We start from the raw sequence: 25,100 nt of genomic DNA on the forward strand, positions 1-25,100 counted from the left end.
TTGTACTTGTAAGGTCATCATGTTACCACAAGCTCTAGCCTGTTTGTTTGAACAAGGGCGAGAACATGCACATAGATCATTCAGTAAACCTATTCGTCAGGGGTATGGTGGTTAACAAAGATAAACACTTTATCTACAGAGTACCGGAGGAAAAGGTCTCCAAATTCCTAGCCTGTCTTCATGTTCTAATGCCAACACAGATTTTATGTCAACTCATTTATTTGCCCTTAGTTGTATATACAGGCAAACAGTTTAGTTTATTTATTACATATCTTTGCCACAATATATTTAATTTATGCAGAATTATTTGTTAAAATTAAGAAGTAAAAAGATATCTGGGACCATCAAGTCTAGTACTCATAAAATGTCTCTAAATTTTTATTAACATTATATATAATATTTAAGTTCAAAAGTATAAATTGATGAAGTTCTCTAATTTGCAACCTATAGTAAAAGGAGCATCCATTTTTTTTTTTCTTCAGCTGTGCCCAAGGTATGTGGAAGTTCCCAAGCCAGGGATCAAATCTGTGCCACAGCAGTGACAATGTTGGATCCTGAACCCACTGAGCCACCAGGGAACTCCTAGGACTTCTCCATCAATTAATATTTCTGAGGTCTTTCATATAATTTTAACTTTTGAGATTCAATATTCAGTTTAATCACAGATCATAAAATTTACAAGGTAAAAAAGGGTGAAAAATTCCCTTTAAGAGTCAAATGGTTCAGATCAAAATCCAATGCCTGATGTAATTTTGAAAAAAGACTCAGTTAAGCAATAAGTTACTTATTCACAATAATTCACTTGTTCACAACTCAAGAATATTAGAATTGTGGAGACATTATATCAATAGATGAAAAAAAGGTAATTTTTGTTAAGGAAATATCTCAAGATGAAAAGCACCAATTCCCTCTTTTCCTTCATTTTTTTCCAAACGCAAAATTTAGAATTCACTGTTAGCCAGAACTCCCTGAAGAATGGCAAGTTAACTGGGCAGAGACTCAGATAGTAGAGGAATTAATTCTCTGTCTCTTTGGTTGAACTGTTGCCTACTTTTGAGGGTTCATTTAATCTACAGGCACTCAGGAGACTATCTTAGTGACAAGAGTAAAGGGTTTCTTGTGGTTCTGCCTTGAGATTCTTTATCTTGAGTCAGAACATTCCAGGGGCTCATGTCACCAGGGACTCGTTTTTCACTTCCCATTTTTTTTTCATGTTTATGAAGAACAAGTCTTGCTTAGTAGTTTAGTATTTTAAAACGATTTCAATACGTTACCTGAAGAAATCATGTTATTGTTATATTATTTTATTTTTTAAAGCTTTTTAAATTTCTTGACTATTTACCTCTTTTGTTTTATACCTTTATTTTAAATCTTCTACTTGGAAAATTTCATGTTCTTTTTGCTTTTTTATAATTCTACTCTTACATTTATCCTACTTTATTAGTTTATTCAACTACCTTTTTGTCTACCACTTACTTCGGTGCTTCATTTTCTTCAAAACCCTTATCGATTTGATTACTTGACTGTCTAGTTTAATTTCTTAACTTTTATTTAATTTTGTTGCCTCATTTTATAATGGCCACATAACGGTGACAACAGAAGAAAGAAGAAGTACAGAGCATTTGTATATTCACTAAGAGGAAAAAAAAACAGTACATGAGGACAAAACACTAGGTAAAATATTCAGAGAAATGTTAATTATTGAAGAACCAAGCTTTGGAGTTTATCATCATAATAACAGAAATTTGGTGCTGTTTATCTCAGCTCTGTCTCAGGAATTGAGCCCCAAGATAGGAGAAAAGAGACTGTTCTCTCAGGATGACCTGAATTCAACAGGTGATGCAGACAGAGCTCCAAGAAGCCAAGCTCCCCTGATTCTCTCCTGACAAGAGCATTCATTCAGGCCATGGCTAAGCCCCTGATGAGCATGTGTTTGAATGCTAGTTTAACTGATTCCAGGGCAGTTGTATTCTTATTGTCATATAGAAACCAAGTGTTTAGGATTCATATATTCTCATGGCTGATTTTAAAAAATCATCCATGAGCATTGTTTCTAGGTTAATCTCTACTGGGCTGGTGTGCTCAGGGCAATAGCTTACAGTGGCTTGTAGCTGCTATTCTTCTACTCCTCTAATATCTCAAGGTCCACTAATCCAGGGCATTTTACCCAAGTCATTTGACGTTCACCTACCTTTTGCCCACGTAATATTGTGAGGCTATTCTACAGCTTTCTCTGTTACCTTGGAAAAAATGTTGAGTATTTTTCCTATGACTCAACATTTCTTAGGGATATGTATAATGAGGAGCAGACTGCTGCAAAGTTACAAGGAGGGAAGAGAAAAAGGACATTTTTAGGGAAATCTCCATCATACATACCATTTACACAGCAGTGAATCTGAATTGTTCTTGTGGAGTAAAACTATGCCTTTTTCATCATACATATCCTTTAATGTAGTGCTATGTCTCAGAAATGTCTGGAGTAGTTATACCCCAAACAAGGTTACTCTTGCTGTCCCTCACCCTGAGAATGTAGAGAAATTATTCACACATGCTCAGCAAGATGGGAAGAGTCCTTTCTGCACACAGCAAAATTGCAGTGGCCACTGAGGGCAAAAGCTGGAGAACTCTTGAAAATGTGCAGAGTAACACTTTTCTTCAGAAGGAGTTAGACATACACCTATTTTTTTTTTTTTTTGTCTTTTGTCTTTTTAGGGCCACACCCAAGACACATGGAAGTTCCCAGGCTAGGGGGCGAATTTGACCATGTAGCTGCTGGCCTACCCCACAGCCACAGAAATGCAGGATCTGAGCCGAGTCTGTGACCTACACCATAGCTCACGGCAACGCCAGATCCTTAACCCACTGAGCAAGGCCAGGGATTGAACCCACAACCTCATGGTTCCTAGTCGGATTTGTTAACCACTGAGCCACGACGGGAACTCCCAGACCTATATTCTTTAAAATGCCATTTAAATTTAAGTTTAGATGCATTCATGTTGATAACAATCTGGAGAGTCGTATGAATTTTCTGGAAGCTCTCAGAATCTCAGGTGGAAGGGTATTGAAGGTCAGTTATTGCATTGTATTTCTTAATATCTTTCTTTTTAATTGAAATAGTTGATTTACAATATTGTGTGACTTTCAGCTGTACAGCAAAGTGATCCAGTTATAACTATGTATTCTTTTCAAAATATTTCCCATTGTAGGTTATTGTGAGATATCAAATATTGTCCCCTGTGTTATACAGTAAATCCTTGTTGCTTATCTATTTTATATATAGTAGTGCATATCTGTTATTCCCCAAACCCTAATTTATCTTGATCCCCTTTTGATCTTTTAACTATACATTTTTCTCTGTCTGTGAGTCTTTTTGTTTTGTAAACAGAGTCATTTGTATTATTTTTTACATTCTACATATAAGTGATATCATACAATATTTGTCTTTGATTTAGTACGATAATCTTCTAGGTCCATGCATGTTGCTAAAAATGGCAATATTTCATTCTTTTTATAATTGAGTAATATTTCATTGTGTGTATATATATGCACATATATATATAGACACACATGAGTATATATGTATATAATGTATATATATGTGTGTGTGTATTTATAGCTATATATCTCAGCATCTTCTTTATCCATTCATCTATCAATGGACACTTAGGTTGCTCTACATCTTGGCTACTGTAAGTGGTGCTGCTATGAACACTGAGGTACATGTATCTTTTTGAATTACAGTTTTTGTCTTTTTCAGATATATGCCCAGGAGTGGGATTGCTGGATCATATGGTAGCTCTATTTTAAATTTTTCAAGGACTCTCCATACTGTTCTCCATAGAGGCTACACCAATTTACATTCCCACCAACAGTGAAGGAGTGTTCCCTTTTCTCCACACCCTCTCCAGCATTTATTCTTTTGATGACAGTCATCCGACTGGTGTACAGTGATATCTCATTGTGGTTTTGATTTGCATTTCTCTAATAATTAGCGATATTGAGTATCTTTTCATGTAAGAAAATGTAACTTTTAACTCAATTACTAGAAAATAATAAAGGTAAGATAACCAATTGTATATGAGCTGTTTGCATATTTTGGAAATTTACCCCTTGTTGATTGCATCATTTGCAAATATTTCCTCTCAGGTCTGTAGGTTGTCTTTTCATTTTGCTGATAGTTTGCTTTGCAAAAGCTTTTTAGTTTAATTAGGTCCCATTTGTTTATTTTTGTCCTCATTTCTTTTGCCTTGGGACACTGATCTGTGAAAATATCGGTACATTTTATGTTAGAAAATGTTTTCCCTATATTCTCTTCTAGGAGTTTTATAGTATCATGTCATATTTTGGTCTTTAATAAATGGTGTGAATTTGATTACTATTTTAATTATACAAATAATCTATTTTTGAAAGTCTCATCCACCCGGTCACATTTGGCCTCTACTATAGATTTTCTATGGAATCATTGTACTTAATTCCGTCATATAAACACAGCTTGAATGATATCTTCAGACAATTGTATTTGTTTATGCTAATACGACCTGTCTCCCCATTCTCTTTGTCATCCTTATATATATTGAAGAGCAAACTTTAGAGATCTACATGGCAGGTCCTGGCTAGGGCCCTACTTCTCCCTTCCATGCCACAGTCATATACAACAGTCTGTAGTTTAACCTATCAGGTGTCTCTTTGTATATGTCAAGTACCAAAAGAAGCAACATTCCTTGCTCATCATTGTTACCTGGGTTTCCATCCACAATATCTCTTTCTCTTTTTCTTTCTCTGCCTCTCTCTCTTTTTCCACACACACACATACACACACCATACATTGGGCATATATAAATATTTATATACACCCAATATATATACACAGATATAGATGTATGTCTAAACACACACACACACATATATATACACACATACATATATGTATTACATATATACTCCACACATACACACAATTTTACTTACAACAAGTTCTGAAACAGCCACTAATGGCAATGGTCAACTTTAGAGGAAACTTTAGGCCAAAATAGCCAATACAGTGATTCTAAGAAAAATATACTGGATAAAATTCCAGTAGCTTATTAACCACCAACTTGGGAAAATTGAGAACAAGTACCATTGGAGATAGTTATTTTTACATAATTCATTTGACAGCCTTGCAAAGATTTTCTTGCTCCTAGAATCCTCTTCTCAGGATGGATTTGAAACCAAGGTAACCTGATCAATTAGAATATATATTCTAGAATTCTAAACATGAATTTGAATACTTTTAGAGATAAATTTTGCACATCTATAAACCATTAAACTAAATATAAGAAAAACATTTTTAACAGATCATTTTTGAAATTTATTATAAATTTTCCTTTAGTGAAGTTGTATTCCTTTTCCCTGAAAATCTTACTTTTAAGTTGATGGATGAGTCTTAACTGTATGAAATAAAGAAAAAATGATTTTTCCACATATGTGTAAGATTGTAACCATATGCACTCAATAGTTCAGTTTCTACTATGGGTTATATTACATCAAAATAGATGACAAAATCTCTGCCTGGAAAGCCAATATTACTGGGGAATAAGTGATGTAATAAAAATAACCAGAGTGTTGTCTGTTAACTTCAAATGGAATGCACTTTCACTGCAGTTTCCAGGATAATATGTTATATATACATATGTGTGTGTGTGTGTGTGTGTGTGTATACATATATATAAAGCAAAATAAGGGAACATTGCAATACATTAAATAAATTCAATACTTAAAATATATGTTTACTTTATATAGAGTTTTGTTTACTTTTTTGGTATAGGCATTATTTTAAGAGAAATGAAATGGGAATTATGATTAATTAATTAGCATCAAGTAAAGAGATTTGTGACCAAGAATAAACTATTTAGTCTCTCCTCCTGAGTCACTCATTTAAGTGAGGTATTTTTGTGTATTGAGATTTGCCTTAAGATTAATCTTGGTTAAAGAGTTGCTCTAATACAATGTTTCAAAAGTACTGGATAGTGTTAGAAGACAACATCCTTTCTTCAATTCTGGGTTTCTCCAGGAAGAATTTTCCCTAAACATACTGTTGGAACCATTCCACCCCTTCTTCTACACTGGAGTCAGATGGTTGATGGAATTACTTGGTTAACTGGTGCCCAAACTGGTGCGCAATTCTCGATCATGTGGGCTGAGCTTTCGGAAGTCCATTGAATGGCATTTGATCTTTTTTTTTTTTTTGCTATTTCTTGGGCCGCTCCCGCGGCATATGGAGGTTCCCAGGCTAGGGGTCGAATCGGAGCTGTAGCCACTGGCCTACGCCAGAGCCACAGCAACGCGGGATCCGAGCCGCGTCTGCAACCTACACCACAGCTCACGGCAATGCCAGATCATTAACCCACTGAGCAAGGGCAAGGACCGAACCTGCAACCAGACCGAACCCGCAACCTCATGGTTCCTAGTCAGATTCGTTAACCACTGCGCCACGACGGGAACTCCCAACTTTACTACTTCTTTCTTCATTTAGACTAATGATCCAAATAAGTATGTTTAATTTGAAGACTTAATATTTCCAGTGGTGGGCTGCCCCACGTCTAGGAGTAGTCTCCTTTGTTTATCTTGTTGGTTCTTATGACAAGTTAAATATCCTGAGTTTATCTGTAATAGATTGGGATATTTTTGTTTTATTTCTTAAATCATCTAGAATCTGGTTTGAGAATTACAGTGACATTTGCCTCCAAGACCTCAAATGATTAAACAAACTTCAAGGGTTTTCTCCTCCATAAAAAGAGAATAAAATTTGCTACCAACTAGTGATTGATTACTAGATGCCATGTTCTATTTTATACAATTTTCACATATCATGTCTTTTAACTTCTCTATAATCTCATATGGTTGCTACTCTTATATTCATTTTACTGATAAGGAAACTTGGACACAAAGTTGTTAAGTTACTCTCCAAAGAAGATAACTAACTAGTGGCAGAGCTATGACTCAAATTCAGTTCGTTCTGATTTTGAAGGTTATTATTTTAAAAATATTCATGTGATATTTAACATGAAAAACATGATATAACATAATGTAACTAAATTAACGTGCATTTTCATGTATTGAGAAAATACAAAATAAAAAAAATAAGCGCAGGTGCCTGCAGTTAAGTCGTCTTCTATCTGATTTCCACTTTCAATCTCTAACTCTGATCAGTTCAGTGCTAAGAGATTGTGGTTTATCTCCTCAGAACTTTTCTCTTGCTCTTATAAAACTTATACACAGATGCAGGTAAATTTGGGGATTTTTATTCATATATTTGTAATCTATAAGTTACTCTAAAATGTTTTTCAATAACCATATATGATATATCAAATTCTGCTTTTTTGGGGGGGCAACTGGAGATATAGCTTTATTTATTATTTTTTTAATATAATTATTTTTATTTTTTTTTCATTATAGCTGGCTTACAGTGTTCTGTCAAGTGTCTGAAAACTTTCCACAGCTAAAGCAAACTGATATCAAGATACAGGAAGACAGAGGGTCCCAAACAAACAACCCAGATAGGACCACCCCAAGATATATTGTAATAAAAATGGTAAATTCTATTTTTAAATTAATTCATGCACATTTATTGTTTTATGTAAGTCAGATCATGCCATATATAGTTGCTTATTTTTTTTAATTAAATAATTTTTTTTTTGGTCATACCTGCGGCATGTGGAAGTTCCTGGGACAGGGATCAAACCCATGCCACGGCAGCGACCTAAGCCACCAGATCCTGAACCTGCTGTGCCACAAGGAACTCCATACTTGCTTATTTTTAAAGTTTTACTTTTTCTTTAATTTACCTCCCCTTCCCTCTCTTCTTTCTGTACTTCAGCATTCAGCAATACCGCTTACACCAAACACACACATAACAAACAAAGACTGACTGTACTTAAACACTCTGTGTATGTATTCATATAAAGTATGGAGATTTATAACTTGAGTTTTGAGAAATCGTGTTTCAAGAGTTCAACTTCACAAGGAGTTTCATTGACTACTCCTATTTGTCTTGCAAAGTTTTCTCATTATTTAAAAGGATTCTTAAGGCTTACTTTGATTCAGGAACAGATGGGCACCATCACACAAGAGCCACCACACAAAGTTTTATGGCTAATGCCTTGTGTAGCAAGTTTTCCATTTGAAGTCTCACAGTTTATAAATTCATAGCAATAAAAATATTGTGCAACATGCATCCCATGATGTCATTTCTTTTGCTGATTATGGTATCATTTACATTCCTTCCATGGGTTTTTTTAGTCTTTTTTTCATAAAATGTCAAGTTATATAAACTATTTACAGACACATATTTTGCTTATCATGGCTGAAAAAAATGTATAAAAGTTACAAAAGCACTTAAAGAGAAGAGTTAGACAACAAAAGAGAATAATTAACTAAAGGATTTACAGGCTTATTTAGGGCTTTGCTTTGATTTCAGTTTTGTAAGTTCTGTTTTTCTAATGAATCGTCCACTTCAAGTTGGCATAGAGCACCTTATAATATTCTCTCATTATCTTTTAAATATATTTCTGGTATCGGCTTCTGGTGACTTGCCTTGCTCCTTTGAAACTTTTCTCTATAAGTCTTGCCAGAGACTTTCAATTGTGTTATGTTCTAAGAAACAGCTTTGACTCTCTTGATTACCTTTGACTTATTTTCTAGTTTATTAATTTCTGTTCTTATTACCCTTTTCAATTTTTTCATTTTATTTTATTGTCCATTCTAAAACTCAGATAGGTGCTCGGTGTTTAGGTTAGCCTTTCATCTAATCTAGTAAACGCATTTAAAAAGTAGGTGTTTCTCCAAGTACTGCTTTGCTATGCTGCACAATTTTGATATTTAGTATGTAATCATCATTTATTTAAAATTTTAGGATTTTCTACTAAGATGTCTTTTCAAATATGTAGTCTTTTTGGAAAACTACTTTATATTCAGTAAGAATGGTGTTTTCTAATATTATTTATTATTTTGAATATAATGAACTATGGCCAGAGAAAATTCTGTACTATTTCGATCTTTTGAAATTTTTTGACTCACTTTATTATCTGCCACTAGACATTATTTTTGCTCATATTGCAAATGTTTCTTACATGTGTATCTGAAAAAATTGCTATACTGTATTTTTTTTTTTTTTTTGTCTTTTTAGGGCCGCACTCACAGCATATGGAGATTCCCAGGCTAGGGGTCTAATTGAAACTACAGCTACCGGCCACAGCCACAGCAATGTGGGATCCCAGCTGCGTCTTTGACCTGTACCACAGCTCACAGCAACACTAGATCCTTAACCCATTGAGCGAGGCCAGGGATCAAACCTGGGTCCTCATGGATGCTAGTCAGGTTCGTTAACCACTGAGCCATGACAGGTTTTTTTTTAATTTAAAAAATATGTTGTTCTCAACTTTACCTATTGTTTATGTATTCTAGCAATTATTTAGTAAAAGTTTTCACTATTATTTAGATTTGTCTAATTCTCCTTTTAGATTTATTAAATGTTGGCTTCTATATTTTAAATTCATATTAGGTGCAAATATATTTATAATTATTACATATTCTTGAGAAATTGAAAAATAATATCATTATGATGTGGCTATTTTTAAGTAAAAATTGGGCCTTAAACCTCTTTTGTTGAATTTAAAAAGAGCCCTGCCAGCTTTCTTTTTGCCACTCTTTGCTATAATTTTCCATCCCTTTATATTCAAAATTTCCACACTCACATTTTATAATGTTTCTGTGTTAAATAATATAAAGCTGCTGTTCTTTCTCCTGCCACTGCTATTGTTTTAAAATAGTATTCAACTGAATAAATGACTAAAACCAGGAGTTCCCGTCATGGCGCAGTGGTTAACGAATCTGACTAGGAATCATGAGGTTGCAGGTTCGGTCTCTGCCCTTGCTCAGTGGGTTAACGATCCGGCATTGCCGTGAGCTGTGGTGTAGGTCGCAGACGCTACTCAGATCCCATGCTGCTGTGGCTGTGGCGTAGGCCGGCAGCTACAGCTCCGATTGGACCCCTGGCCTGGGAACCTCCATATGCTGTGGGAGCGGCCCAAGAAATGGCAAAAAGACCCCCCCCCCAAAAAAAGACTAAAACCAGTCAACTACATGGAGTTGGATAAGGTGTATATTAGGTTAGTGTTTACTATAACAATGGGTTCTTTGTATGTATTGAAGCTATCTGTTTCTTCCTTAGTAGCTGGAGAATTGATTTGAATTTGTTCCACACTGGTGATAAATGGATAGCTAAATGTGAGTGAGTGGTCTGGGGTATTTGATCAGTATTCTCTGTGTCTGTGAGTATTTTGTTAGGGGCTTGAGAAAGCTGAGTTAAACAAAATCTGCTAAATTACTAATCCCAGATAATTATGGGGTAGATTTTAGAAAAGTTGAGGGAAAAGAAGAGGAGGGGGAGAAAGAGGAGGAGGGAAGAGTGAGAGAAATCAGATGGACCTCTTCAAGACATTATTCTTAGCAGAGCCCTTCTAAGAGGAATTCAGCAGGAATCAGTAGTCTGTTGAACACACATACGATAAATAAATAAATATATATCAATGAACATGTGATAAATGTATATATTTATATGCAGACTATAAAGTGATCAAGTAAACACTGTGAGTTGCAGTGTTTTCTCATATTTTTCTATATTCTGGGATACAGTTACAAACTACATGTGTTTAAATGAAGTTGATAAGAAATTCAGACATGGAAAGTTTGAAAAAATAATAATATAAGCAGATAATCTACAGCATTTGACCATTTAACCAATTTTACTTTTTTTATTTTCATATTTTAAACATGTTTTTCACATTTGCTCTTAAATATTCTTAAAGCACGGAACAGGAAATTAAAACATTTGTTGAAAATGCCACATTTAAGGAAAATAGTTAAGTATTACTATGGGCCAGCTTTGATGTCCTTGTCCAGTTAGACCTTTTTCTTTGGTGTTGGGGATTTTAACCAAATTATTTATATATTTCACTATAATAAATGTTACGTTAGAGATTAAGAATCCAAATGATCTAACAGTTAAAAGGGAGTTTAAAGAATCCTAATTTGATAAGTGTACTAGTTACATGAACATGATAATGAGATACTGAATGCGAATGGAATTAGTATTTTGTTCTCATCATAAATGGTGGTTATTTCCATTTTAAATCATGAATGATACTCTGAATGCAGTATTTTGAAGAGGAAAATGTATACTTAAAGAATACATCTCATGAGATTATCATTGCTCTTTACAAATGCTGAGTGGAGATGAAAAAATAGTAAGCATTAGTAATGTAGCCTTTATTTTTTTAGGGGATCTGATGATCCAACTGACTCAGATTGAGCCCCAATGTCCTTTCCTTCTGGAGGAAACAGAGAGAACATTCACATAATTTTTAAAAGCTCAATACAAATTTTAAGAAAAGATCACAATTAATCATTGGAAACAAAATGAGCATATTATGTGTAAGCAAATTTAATGCAGATAACAAGGAGATTAAAAAACAGACCAGGTAAAAAAAGAGCAGTCACAGCACTCAAGACCCTAAAGAGATTGAGCCAAAGAAACAGGAGATCAGTGTGAAAATACACTTCCTCAGAACACTGATAGAACATCTACGTAGAGCATTGGATATTCCTTAACACCTGCCATAAGGACATGAACCAACATGATCTAAATCTCAAAAAACAAGATAACCTCACCTGCTAGCTGGGCTAAATTTTGACGAACTAATTTACTTAAATTGGGATTATGTTAGTTATTTGCCTAAAATTCTCCCAGGAGAGCAGATTGTAAAAGGCTTAGTTAAATTTAATGGTTTATAGGATGAACAGGTTTAAAAATGAAAAAATAAAAATGGGACAAGTATTATATAAAATGGGAGCATCTGTCTTACAAACTTTCAACAGGTCCATGACCCTTTCAGAACATGTTTATATTATTTTTTCCTTTCATTTTCATTCATAGATGCCAAAAATCGTATCTCACCTAATCTGATTTTAGACCAGGACTGAAAAAAAAAAAAAAAAAAAAAAGACTATGTTCCACACTTTATTTAAATGCTATTTACAATAAAGATGTAAAAAGTTGGGAGTTCCTGTTGTGGAGCAGTGGAAACGAATCCAACTAGTATCCATGAAGAAGTGGGTTTGATCCCTGGTCTTGCTCAGTGGGGTAAGGATCCAGTGTGTTGCCGTGAGCTGTGGTGTAGGTTGCAAACATGCCTCGGATCTGGCGTTGCTGTGGCTGAGGCATTGGCCAGGAGCTGTAGCTCCAATCTGACACCTAGCCTGGGAACTTCCATATGCTGCAGGTGTGGACCAAAAAAAAAAAAAAAAAAAAAAAAAAGTAAAAAGTTGAAACCTTGTTTTTGATTGTTTGAAAAAAAAAGAAGTATTCATAGAGAAAAAAATATGAAGTAAACTACTTTTTTATCACAAACATATGTATTTTAGATTTTAAAATACTAAAGTATACTAGATACACAGAAAAGTACACAAATAATATGTGTACAGTTTGATGAATTTTCATAGTGAACACATTAAATGAACTAGTTAGTTTTGAAACAAACACACAAATCTCCTGTGATTATATAGATTGCATTAATTCCATGGAACAATCTGGCATTTTTATATTGAGTCCTCCAATTCATGAATATTGTACCTCTTTAATTCTTTTTTTATCTTTTCTAGCAAAATTTATTTTATTTTTCCATGGAGGGATCTGGCACATTGTTCAGTAAATCCTGATTAGATCTTAGTGTCTAAATACAATTGTAAATGATATTTTTAAAAATTTGAGTTTCTGATTTTTGGCAGGTGTAGAGAAAAAGTTTCCTTATCATATACATTTACCCTGTCAGATTCACTTAATAATTCTAGTAGGTTATTTACTTGGACTTTTTATGTACAATCGGCTGTGAATAATAACAGGTTTTTGGGTTGTTGTTTTTTTTCTCCTTGCTTTATTGCACTGGCTAGATATCTCATACAGTGTCTCTTTGCCAATCTCAGGGTGGAAAATAATGCAATATTTCACCATTAAGTAAGATGTTGGCTGTAGTGTTTTGTGTCTATCCTTTAGTAGAATAAGGATGTTCCCTCTTGTTCCATTGTCAGCCTAACCAGAATCTTTTTAAAGGTAAGTAGGAATTTCTAAATTTTTGAGAGGAAAGCATTTAAAAAAACTGAATGGTTTATATAAAAATCTTAAAAATGAAATAATTTTGAGAAATTATGGTTTGTTGTAACTAGCCTGTTGCATGCAGTTTGGGGAAGTGTAAAAAGAGGAGGCTGAGCTAAGAGGCAGGAACAAGGTCATAAAGAAATTGCACCAAGTTCATGCCTGCTGCTCTAAAGGCAGTGGGGACATTGAAGAGTTGAGCTAATTGTGTCATATTTTGTCTACTTTTTTTTGGGGGGGGGAATAGGCATGCTTTTGAGTTATAGAGACAAGTAATTAGGATTCCTTTGAAAGTACATTACAATTTGTTTATATCATACCCACTTGAAGTTCACAATCTCGGCTTTAACAGTATAACAAACTTTCCAAACTTTGAAAATATAGAAATTCTCAAAAGTAAAGATTCATTAACATATTAACTTTATTATGAGTGTGGACTTTCTTTCCATATCTTTCACTGCTGCATCCTAAGCTCCCAACTCAGCATTTGGAACAATATTGGTGTTAAAAATTTATAAATAGATGATACATGAATGTAAAAGGAAAAAATAATGCAGAGTTTTTTCTTCCCCTCTTTCTAAACCTGATATATACATTATTTCTAGGCAAATAGACACCCGGCTCCTCTTTCCCAGCCTTTCCTTCATGGAGTTTGACATTATCTTCATGTGTTATTTCTCTAAGGGTTTCTCATGTTTTTTAACATGAATTTTTATGTTTAATTTGCCAAGGTCATCATTCAGTGTACATATCCCATTTTCACCTATATCTGTAATAGGTAAGCTAATTTTTAAACATGTTTTACATCATAACATATACTACCATATGTGAAATCAAATTTGTATATCATGATTGGCCCAGCCTCTATCAGAGGAAGATGTTCTAGAACCTTCCACAATTTCAGACAGAGTGCAAGTTTTGTTATACAACCCACATAACTTTTGCTTCTTAGTGGTTTCCAGAACTTTTTATTCTGTGATTCATGCTGATGTTAATTATAGCAAAAATAGTTTGGGTGTTGGAAAGACATCTTACTCAATATCCTTTCTTAACTGCTTTGTGCAACTTGATCTATCCTAATCACCACGGCTACGTGATATTTATTCAACTATTAGATGAATTCAATTACAGCATTTAATGCAACCCCAGAATTCTCCAATTCTAGGGAAATCGTACAACTAACTGCAGTACCTACATTTCAGCATGTGTGTTTGTGCGCCTTGTTCATCACCCATATGATAACATAAGTGTGTATCAGAGCACTCTGTCTTGAAGAGATACATTAATTGTACCAAGGGGAAGAGTGAGGTGCTGAAGAGTTAGGTCTTTTGCTCATGAATGCAGTAGCTCCTCCTTGGAGTCAACTTCAGTTTTGTCCAAGATTCGCTCTTTTTTTTTTTTTTTTTTTTTTTTTTGTCTTTTTGCCATTTCTTGGGCTGCTCCCGCAGCATATGGAGGCTCCCAGGCTAGGGGTCAAATCAGAGCTGTAGCCACTGGCCTACGCCAGAACCACAGCAACATGGGATCCGAGCCGCGTCTGCAACCTACACCACAGCTCACGGCAACGCCGGATCCTTAACCCACTGAGTGAGGCCAGGGATTGAACCCGCAACCTCATGGTTCCTAGTCAGATTCGTTAACCACTGAGGCACGACGGAAACTCCTGTCCGAGATTCTTTTTGTTTCAGCTGAAATATATTCCAAGGCCAGAGATATATCACCATTGATGGGAAATGGGGAGCAAAATAAAACTCCATTATTTAGTAACCTAAAAATATAAACTGTATTTCAGAAGAATCTACATGCATTAACTAGCCTTATAAATTATTAATCCGTAAAGAGCATTAGAGAGGAACACTGACTGGGATTTTTAAAAGAACTTCAAATTAGCTTGTGCCTTAAAAAAGTTCTTTTCAGATCTTCTAATTCATCCATCCAGTTTATTTTTAACTCTTGTGTATTCATTCATGAACATAAATGTTTGGGGTAACAATTACTGATAATTCTTCCTTTGTAGTCCCTGAGTAGTTTTAAGCTAATAGGGTAAATGAGATATGCATAGAAGTAAAAATAATACAAGTTGAGGCACTGTAAATGCTTAGAAGTGGCACATATAAGGGAAAATGAAATTCCAAGAAGATAATAAACACAGTCAAAAAAAGACTTCATGGAAGAGAAACTTTTGAATTTAGTCCTTGAAAAAGGGACCAACCTCAAGCATACATTGAGAGACTAAAACATTGTAAGCACAGAGAACGTAACCAATAATGCAAATGGCATGGGTAGATTGCTGGGTCTCACATCCAGAATTTTTGTTTTAATATGCCTGAAATGGAGCCTGAGGATTTGCATATTTTACAAGGATTCTTTTGATTATGATACTGCTGGTCCAAGGACTACATTTAGAGGATCACTACTGTTCTCAAGGAGTCTCTCCCTTTGTGCAGGTAAATGCTGCCTGCAATCCTGAGATTACTATGTTATGTGGATTGTAAACCCAGCTTGAATTAATCACTGCAGCCAGGATGTCCTAATTGGACAGGCTGGATATATGCCCACCTTAGTATCTGGGAACAAGTCACATGGACTGAAAGAAGTAAGAATCCACAAAGGATATTTTAGATACTATTACCAAAGGTAAGGGGTCTAGGCAAACACAAATATTCACCAATATGTTCTAGCTCACAGCTCCTTCAATTCATTGAGTTATTAATAAAAACAAACATATTTATATTTTTCATTGATAATAACTTTAAATGCTTAGACAGCTTCACCGAAATGCGGTATTTGTAATTTTAAATGTAATACTATCAATCATAACTTGGAAGAGTATATACATTTCAGAACTTTTCCATCTCTAATGCATGCTGGTTGAGAAGAAATTGCTATTTATTTCCAACTACTTCCTGAAAATGAAGTTAGTTTAGTATAAACGTGTTGCACAACCTAAGGGGGGGGTAGCATCTGGTTTGTCTGCTATGTGTCTGGAAACTATAGAGCTGTGCAACATGGTTGATTCTTAATTACTTTCAAAATTTCCCAAAAGATGTAGCTCATTATGTAGATACCATTTATTTTTCTTTCTTTTCTTTTTTCTTTTTTTTCCTTCCTTCCTTCCCTCCTTCCTCCTTTCTCTTTCTCCTTCTTCTTTTGCCATGCCCACAACGTGGGGAAGTTCCTGATCCAGGGATCAAACCTGAACCACAGCACTGACAAGGCCGCTTCCTTAACAGCCAAACCACCAGGGAACACCTAGATACTATTTTCTTGGATTTGATATTTTATTGGTCACTCTTCCAATAGTTTTATTAAAGGAAATATGTTTTTATGAATATAGAAGAGATTTCTTTGTTGGCAGGTATGGTTTCTGATAGTCTAGATGGAAACTGCTCTAAGAGCACTCAGCGTGGATCTGGATTCCTTCATAGGCATCCTTTTCAGAAACACATTGACTAGAGTCCCAGAATGTCTGCATTTTCCATGAACCCACCATCTCCCTATGGTCTGTGATAGTTACTTACTTTTGAGCATTAAGGTAAGGAGTTATAGGGTGGCAAATTTTTTACTTCTTTGGACACACAGTTAGCTATAATTGCAGCAACACAGAGAAAACCTTTTAGCAAATTTTCTACCAGCAAAAACTGCTCCTGGAGGAAAAAAAAAAAAAAGTCCACTTGAGTTTAAGCTTGTGAAACCTCACTGTCCCAATGCAGAAAAAGTGATTTCCAAATAAACTGACCATGGGAGGGATATTTTCAATGCATTTTAATTTTGGGGGAATTGGAGAATTTGAGAACAAACAGGGAAAGCAAGAGAATAATTCTTTAAGCAGACACAGATCCCGTAAACTTGCCCTTGTAAAAACTGCCCCTGAGCATATTTAAGGGCTTATTGTTCTATTTTCTGTGTAGATGAGGTATGATCATACATCTGGGGAATGAGTTATGAAATGGAAAATGTTCCCTGGTCTGAGACTACAGACAGAGCTGTTCCAGTGTTGCTTTGGCGAGGTGACAACATTTAAAAATTCTTCTTAGTGCAACCAGAGTTGAGAGTCTCAATTTCTCACAAAGGGTAAAATAAAGATTATCACACACTGCTTGTTTGAGTTTATAATTTTGACTAAGAATCACAACAGCAACTTGTGTAGTCAATTACATAATAATTTTGAAGCATCTTTTCTTAATTTATTTTTTGTTTGCTTTTAATGTTACTCAGTATTTAGCTAAACAAACAAGTAAAACATGTGAATATTTGTATCACTGTCCAAAAGACATAGATGAGTAGCAATGAAATAAATACCATAACTTTTTCCTTGGCTCTAGGTTTGTTGATTATGGATAGAAGAAGTTAAGAAGTGTAATTTTGTTATAATACTACGTCTATTATTTGGAGAAGATTTATCCAGTTGTTAACATATTTCATCAAATTTCCAAAAACTTGGTGTAGCTTATGACTGAGTCATATAGAGAGAAACATGAGATTTCAGCATAAGTCTATTCATTTTCTATTGTTACTATTTCACTAAGTTTTGGGTTTTTTGTTTGTTTTTGATTTTTGTCTTTTTCAGGGCCACACCTGCCACATATGGAAATTCCCAGGCTAGAGGCAGAATCGGAGCTGCATGGGCTAGCCTATGACACGGTCACAGCAACACCAGATCTGAGCCAGAGTCTGTGACCTACACTGCAGCTCATGGCAACACTGGATCCTTAACTCACTGAGCGAGGCCAGGGATTGAACCTGAGTCCTCATGGTTACTAGTCAGGTTTGTTACCACTGAGCCACAACAGGAAGTCCCTTCACTAAGTTTTTGGAAGGAAAAAAATGTGTGTACTAAAACATGAAGTTCTATTTTGTTTTCTTTAGACATGTTTTTTAAAAGTTGCTTAAATAGGACATCAGCAAGATGACAGGATAGGAGGTTCCCTGCCCATGTTGCCCCCACAGCAACAATAATTTGGCAGCCTTATGGACAAAAGTGCCTTTGTGGGAGCTTTGGGATCCAGGTAGGAAATTGTGAAACCACAGTAGAGCACAAGACAGAGGAGCTTCATTTAGGAAGGCTGCCCACACCCAGATGATGAGCTTGTAGACTGTGGTTCTGGCTACAGATCCAGAAATGGCCACATCCCTATGAATGTGGCTATAGCCCCATTTGATTTTGGTTCTATCACCAGCACTATCCACCAAGGAACCTAGGAGGAGACACACCTACTCATGCCTTGGGTAACAGGCCCACCAACCTCAGTCCCAGATACGCACCTGAAGCATTCTATGGCCTGGTTCAGCCCCACACAAACCCCTGGTGGGCATTATAAAGAGATGTAAATAGTAACATCAATAAAACAAAACATGATGGGGAGAGGTAAAAGTATAGAGTTTTGTGTGCAATCAAAGTCAAATTGTTTTCCACTTAAAAAACGGACTATACTAGTACATTTTATATAAGCCTTATGATAACCACAAAGAAAACGTGTGACAGGTGTTGAAGAGAGAAAATCAAGGAATGAAAGCAAAACATAAAAAAATCATCAGATTAAAAATGAAGGTAGTAAGAGAAGAAGGAAGGAATAAATGAACAACAAAATAGCCAGAAAACAATTAACAAAATGATGAAGGCAAGTCCTTACCTATCAGTAATTACTTTAAAGGTAGTGGATTAAATATTCCAATCAAAGACATACAGTAATTGAATGAATAAAAATGTAAGATCCAACAATGCATTGCCTAAAAGAGACTCATTTTACCTTTAATAGGCTGAAAATGAAGGAGTTCAAAACAAAACAAAAAACAACATGTTCTATGCAAATAATAAACAGGGGAGAGTAGGAGTGGCTATATTCATATCAGAAGAAATAGACTTTCAGTCAAAATCTGTCACAAAAGACAAAGAAGGTCACTATATAATGATTAAGGGGTTAATTCATTAAGAGAATAACTGTAAGTATATATGCACTCAACACTGGGGCATCTAAATATATAAATAAAGCAAATGTTAACTGATATGAGAGAGAAGTGGCTAACACTGCAATTATAGCAGGAGACTTCAATATTTCTTTAATGATAATGAATACATTATCCAGATAGAAAAGTAATAAGGAAACATTGGATGTCAACTACACTTTAGTCCAATGGACCTAACAGAATATACTGAACATCCCATTCACAGCAATTCTAAAATCCACATAAGGCCACAAAAGACCCTGAATAGCCAAAGCAGTACTGAAGAAGAACAAAGCTGAAGGCATCATACTACCTTACTTTAAACTATTTACAAATGTATAGTAATCAAAACAGCATGGTATTGGCAGGAAAATGGGTAGATAGACCAACAGAACAGAAAAGACAGCCTAGGAAAGAATCCATGCGTATATGATTAAATATCTTTGACAAGGGTGCTGAGAATACACAATGGGGAAAAAATATCCATACACAAAAGAATGAAATCAGAACCTTATATAACACCATACACACACAAAAAAAATGCAAAATATACTAAATAATTAAATATGAGACCTTAAATGGTAAATCTCCTAGGAGAAAATATAGGGAAGATCTCCTTGACATTAGTCTTGGCAATTTTTTTTTTGAATATGGCACCAAAAGTATAGGCAACAAAAACAAAAATAAACAAGTGACACTATATCAAGTTATAAAGTTTCTGGGAGTTCCCACTGTAATGCAGCAGGTTAAGGATTGATATCATTTCTGTGGTGGCCCAGGTCACTGTTGAGTGCAGGTTCAATCCCAGCCTAGTGCAGGGGTTAAGGATCCTGCATTGCCACAACTGTGGTGTAGGTGGCAGCTGCAACCCTAATACTATCCTTGGGAACATCTATATGTCACAGATGTGGAAAAAAACAAACAAACAACACTTCTGCACAGCAAAGGAAATAATAAAATAAAAATACAACCTATGAAATGGGAGAAAATATTTGCAAACCATTTATCTAGTAAAGGGTTAATATGCAAAATACATAAGGACTATATGCAACTCAAGGCAAAAAAAAAAAAAAAAAAAAAAAGATTCAATTAAAAAAGTCTGCAAAGGGAACTCCTGCTGTGACTCAGTGGTAACGAAGCTGACTAGTATCTATGAGGATGCAGTTGGATCCCTGGCCTCGCTCAGTGGGTTAGGGATCTGGTGTTGCCATGAGCTGTGGTGTAGGTCAGAGATAAGGCTGGGATCTGGCATTACTGTGGATGTAGCGCATGCCGGAAGCTACAGCTCTGATTTGACTCTTAGCCTGGGAGCTTCCATATGCTGCAGGTGCGGCCCTAAACAAGCAAAATTAATAAATTAATTAATTCATTTTTAAAAATCCGCAAAGATCCAGAATAGACATTGTTTTCCAAAGACAACATACGAAGGGCTAGAAGGTGTAAGGTGCTTAACGTCACTAATCATTTTGAGAAAAGCAAATCAAAAACAATGAGATAGTATCAAAATAATAAGAAATAACACGTCCTGGTGAGGGTGTGGAATAAATGCAATCCTTGTATACTGTTGTTGGGAATGTAAATTGGTTTAGCTGCTATGAAAAATAGTATGGAGTTTCCTAAAAAAATTTCAAAATATTACTATCGCATCATCCAACAATTCCACTTCTGGGCATATATCCAAAGGAAATAAAATAAGTATCTCAGAGAGATATCTGTACTCTGATGTTTATTGCAATACTATTCCCCATAGCCAAGATAAGGAAACAACCTACATGTCTATCAGCAGATGGATGGATAAAGAAAATGTGGTATAGATACACAATGGAATGTTATTCATTCATTTAAAAAAGGGAAATCCTGCCATTGCAACCACATGGATGAACCTGGAGGACATTACACTAAGTGAAATAAGATGGCCACGGAAAGGCAATACTGATGATCTCACTTACACACGGAATCTAAAAACATCAAACTAAGAAGCAAAGTGTAGAATGGTGGTTGCTAGGGGCTGGGGTTTGAGGGAGGTGTTGGAGAAAGTGTACAAGCTTAAAGTTATAAGATGAATAAAATCTAGGGATCTAATATATAGCACAGCCACTATAGTTAATAATACTGTAGTGATTGTATTCTGAAATTTGCTAAAAGAGTAGATCTGGGGTGTTAGCACCACACACATACATACACAAATGGTAACTATGAGGCGATGATGCGCTAATTAGCTTATCATGGTAATTATGTCACAATGTGTATGTATAAAATCATTATGTTGTAATCCTAAATATTTGCAATTTATGTTTGCCAATTATACCTCAATAAACCTGGAAAAAAATGCATGAGCAAAATATTACATTTTCAGTTTGGTAAAAATGGCTTATTTCCTTCTACCCTTTGATTTCTGGAAAATAATACCTCATGAATATAAATCTTTCTTGAAACATGCTAATTTAAATGGAATAAAATGGCAAAAGAAAATTTAATTTCTTTAAAATAAATATAATATGGAAAAGATGAAAATAGTTTTATTTTGTAAACCTTGGCTTTCAGTATTTTAGATGTCATACCAAATTTGTGATGCTTAGAAAATTTCAGAACTAACTTGGGATTACAAAAATTTGGCTCTTAAGTGATAGGAAAATTTATGTTTCTATAGCACTTGCCCCAACTTAGGAAACAACAAAAATTTAATTTCCTAAAGTCAAAAGCTAATTTGCAGATAAAAAAATATTTTATTGCTGTAATAATGTTTAACTGTGGTATGATTAAAAGAATTGAGTTATATATTATTTTATGTGAGATATTACTGGTCTATCATACTTTACATAATGTCATGGTTAAATCTGTGATTTGACAGAATTCTTGTCCACTTTGGAATTAAAGGTTTTTTTTTTGTTATAATACTACTAATTTTTTAGATTCCTAAGTTTAAAATATAGACACTTAATTTCATAAGTTCAAATGTTAAGAAGGTGAAAGTTTTCTCTCCCAAGGTAACTTTCAAGGGTCGGAAATTGTGTAAAGGTTCTTTGTGGCTAGTTTTTTTTCTTTTTTTAAACCAATATTTCTATTTATTGGATATAGAGGTAGATATTTTCTTAAAATAATATGCTGTTAAAACAGTATATTTTTAATAAAAGAAATGTCTTACTATTTATACTCTGTTAAATTGTAAAATCTTTTACTTTTTTTTTTTTTTTTTGTCTTTTCAGCCATGCACCATAGCAGTGACCTAAGCCACTGCAGTGACAAACACAGATACTTAACCCACTGAGCCACATGGGAACTGCTTTTTATCTTTTTTTCATGATGTTTATTCTCTTTTTTGTAATTATATTTACGAAAGCAGCTTTTTTTTTTTTTTTTTTTTTTTTTTAAGTACAGGTGATAGTCAAAGCAGTTGTCCCTGGATGCTTCTTGATATTTGGTAACAGAAAAAGCTTAAGCACTTTATGTGTATAGAGAAGCATACATGTTATGGTACAAGTAACCTTCAGCGTAGCCTGAAAATGGGTATCGCCATCAGAAGACTAGTCAAGGAGTTCCCGTCGTGGCGCAGTGGTTAACGAATCCGACTAGGAACCATGAGGTTGCGGGTTCGGTCCCTGCCCTTGCTCAGTGGGTTAACGATCCGGCGTTGCCGTGAGCTGTGGTGCAGGTTGCAGACGCGGCTCGGATCCCGCGTTGCTGTGGCTCTGGCGTAGGCTGGTGTCTGCAGCTCCGATTGGACCCCTAGCCTGGGAACCTCCATATGCCGCAGGAGCGGCCCAAGAAATAGCAACCAATAACAAAAGACAAAAAAAAAAAAATAAAATAGAAGACTAGTCAAGACAAGAATATTCAGTCATTGAAATCAATTTCCATTTTTCATTACTTTTAGAGAAAATTGGTATTAATAGCAATAATGGAATTTATGTATTTATTTATTTATTTAGTCTTTTGTCTTTTTAGGGCCACACCCACAGCATATGGAGGTTCCCAGGCTAAGGGCTGAATCGGAGCTGCAACCGCCAGCCTACCCTACAGCCACAGCAATGCAGAATCCGAGCCATGTCTGTGACCTACACCAGACCTCACAGCAATGCCAGACACTTAACCCACTGAGCAAGGCCAGGGATCAAACCCACGTCCTCACGGATTTCTTAACCACTGAGCCACGATGGGAACTATGGCACCTACTTTTTTAAATCAAGAAATTTAGTATTTTGGTTTGTTCTTTACTGATGATGAATAGTTTGTAGCTGTCTCCACTACCAAAATAACAATAAATCCCAAATTCAAAAGATTTAATGTTTTGGGTACTCTTGTGGGTTTTGAGTTTTTGTTTTATTTTTTTAGCACATTGAAAATCGCCCAGATATACACTCTTTCATATCTTTGCTCATCTAGAAAACATCTAAATAATTTATTCATAATAAGGCATATTTTGCTTTTCTTTGGCTTTTTCTAACATATATTGAGAAATAGAATGTCACCTTTCTTTATGTATGCATTTCATGTATAAAACCATGAACACTTTTCTCTAACTTGTCCTTATAATCTGTGTTTTATCTTAACATATCCTTCCACAATATTATTCCTTTCCATTCCACTCTACAACCCAGTGCTTGTCTCAGCTTCAAAATATAAGCCTGAAGAATAGAGATGGGGACATATAATTGTGGAGACAGCATTCTCCATTAAAAACAGAGTGGATTCTAATAGAGAAATCCAACTTCTAAAATTGTTGCTAATTAGGAATATTTATTTTCCTTTGGCAACATGAAAGCAACAACATACCCAAAGCACAGATGAATTCAACCACTTGGATACATATTTGCAATAAAAATGACATCATTCCTAAGGAAACTAAAGCAGAATACAATGGTCTGATAATGTGCGTGTAAACTAAATATCCTCTTTCAGAAACAGAAGACACAGATTTACTGAAATGAAATTCAGTCCCTCTCATTTCCATTCCTCTCTCCTCATGTTTAGTCCCAGAAAACTGACAGAAGCTGGGGCTTAACCGATACTGCTATGGAGCTGACAGGCATTATTGATTCTTTCTCTCCAGTCAATGGAAAAACCAAACAAGGTCATTTCCTCCCTTCCTTTTTTTCCTTCCCTTCCTTCATCTTCCTTCCTTCCTTTCCCTCCCTCCCTTCCTCTCTTCTTTCCTTTCTTCCTTCTATTTTCTTCTTCTTTAACAAGTCTTTTGATGCCACAGAAAAATCCTTTTAATGAAAAGGTTATATATGGGATTATATTTGATATGACTTCTGAAATCGAAATTGGCTTTCAAAGCCAACTCAGGAACGTAATTTGTCTAATGGTAAATAGTCCCCAGTTTCCCAAGATATGTATTTAAAATCCCCTCTTTGGTCTCCTTCCTCTAGCATAGCTATGAACAATCTATCATGGGAGAAGGGATATTGACTATGGCTCTTTTCTAGGGTCTATGCACCATAATAAGCCCATAGCAGGACATAGCTCTGATGTTCCTAATTGGCCTACAAAATTTTTTTTTTATCAACCTGAAAGAGAAACTCAGTAACCCAGGTGTGTTGGGTAAGTTATAATTATAAAGTGATATATTTCTGACATGCTAAATTGGGCCTTAAAGACCAGTCATTTACACTTGAACATAGATAATGGACAGAACTTTGAAAATATTTTTGGAAAAAAACCCGCTGAAGATTGACGTTAAATAATTCAAGAGGGTCATTTTAAGATACATTGAAAAGGTTATAAATCACACATACACATTTTCTACTGCAGCAAAGAAGTAAAGAAGATATAACAGAAAGCTATGGAATAGAAAACCCCTTTTTTAGTGCATAGGAAATAGTCTGAAAGTTTATAAACATAGGGAATTATGTTAAAACCAAAATGACTGTGGATAGAACTGTAGTTCATTCATCAATCATATATGCAAACAAAGTTTTTTCCTCAAGCAAAACTTCTAAATGAGCTAGCTTGTTTCTGGTTG

At 35.1% G+C, this 25,100-nt stretch overlaps 2 long non-coding RNA genes across 4 annotated transcripts in view; one reads left to right on the forward strand and one right to left on the reverse strand.

Moving 5' to 3' along the window:
- The window catches only part of LOC110255835, a 542,938-nt gene that overhangs the window by 127,812 nt on the left and 390,026 nt on the right, over window positions 1-25,100 (reverse strand). The window lies entirely within an intron of this gene.
- The window catches only part of LOC110255834, a 28,134-nt gene continuing 16,033 nt past the window's right edge, over window positions 13,000-25,100 (forward strand). For all 3 annotated transcript variants that reach the window (XR_002336705.1, XR_002336706.1, XR_002336707.1), the window contains exon 1: window positions 13,000-13,147. This is a non-coding gene — a long non-coding RNA (uncharacterized LOC110255834). The remainder of the gene's footprint in view (window positions 13,148-25,100) is intronic.

Source organism: Sus scrofa, chromosome 11 (genome assembly GCF_000003025.6).
Source record: "Sus scrofa isolate TJ Tabasco breed Duroc chromosome 11, Sscrofa11.1, whole genome shotgun sequence".
Taxonomy (NCBI): Eukaryota; Metazoa; Chordata; class Mammalia; order Artiodactyla; family Suidae; genus Sus; species Sus scrofa.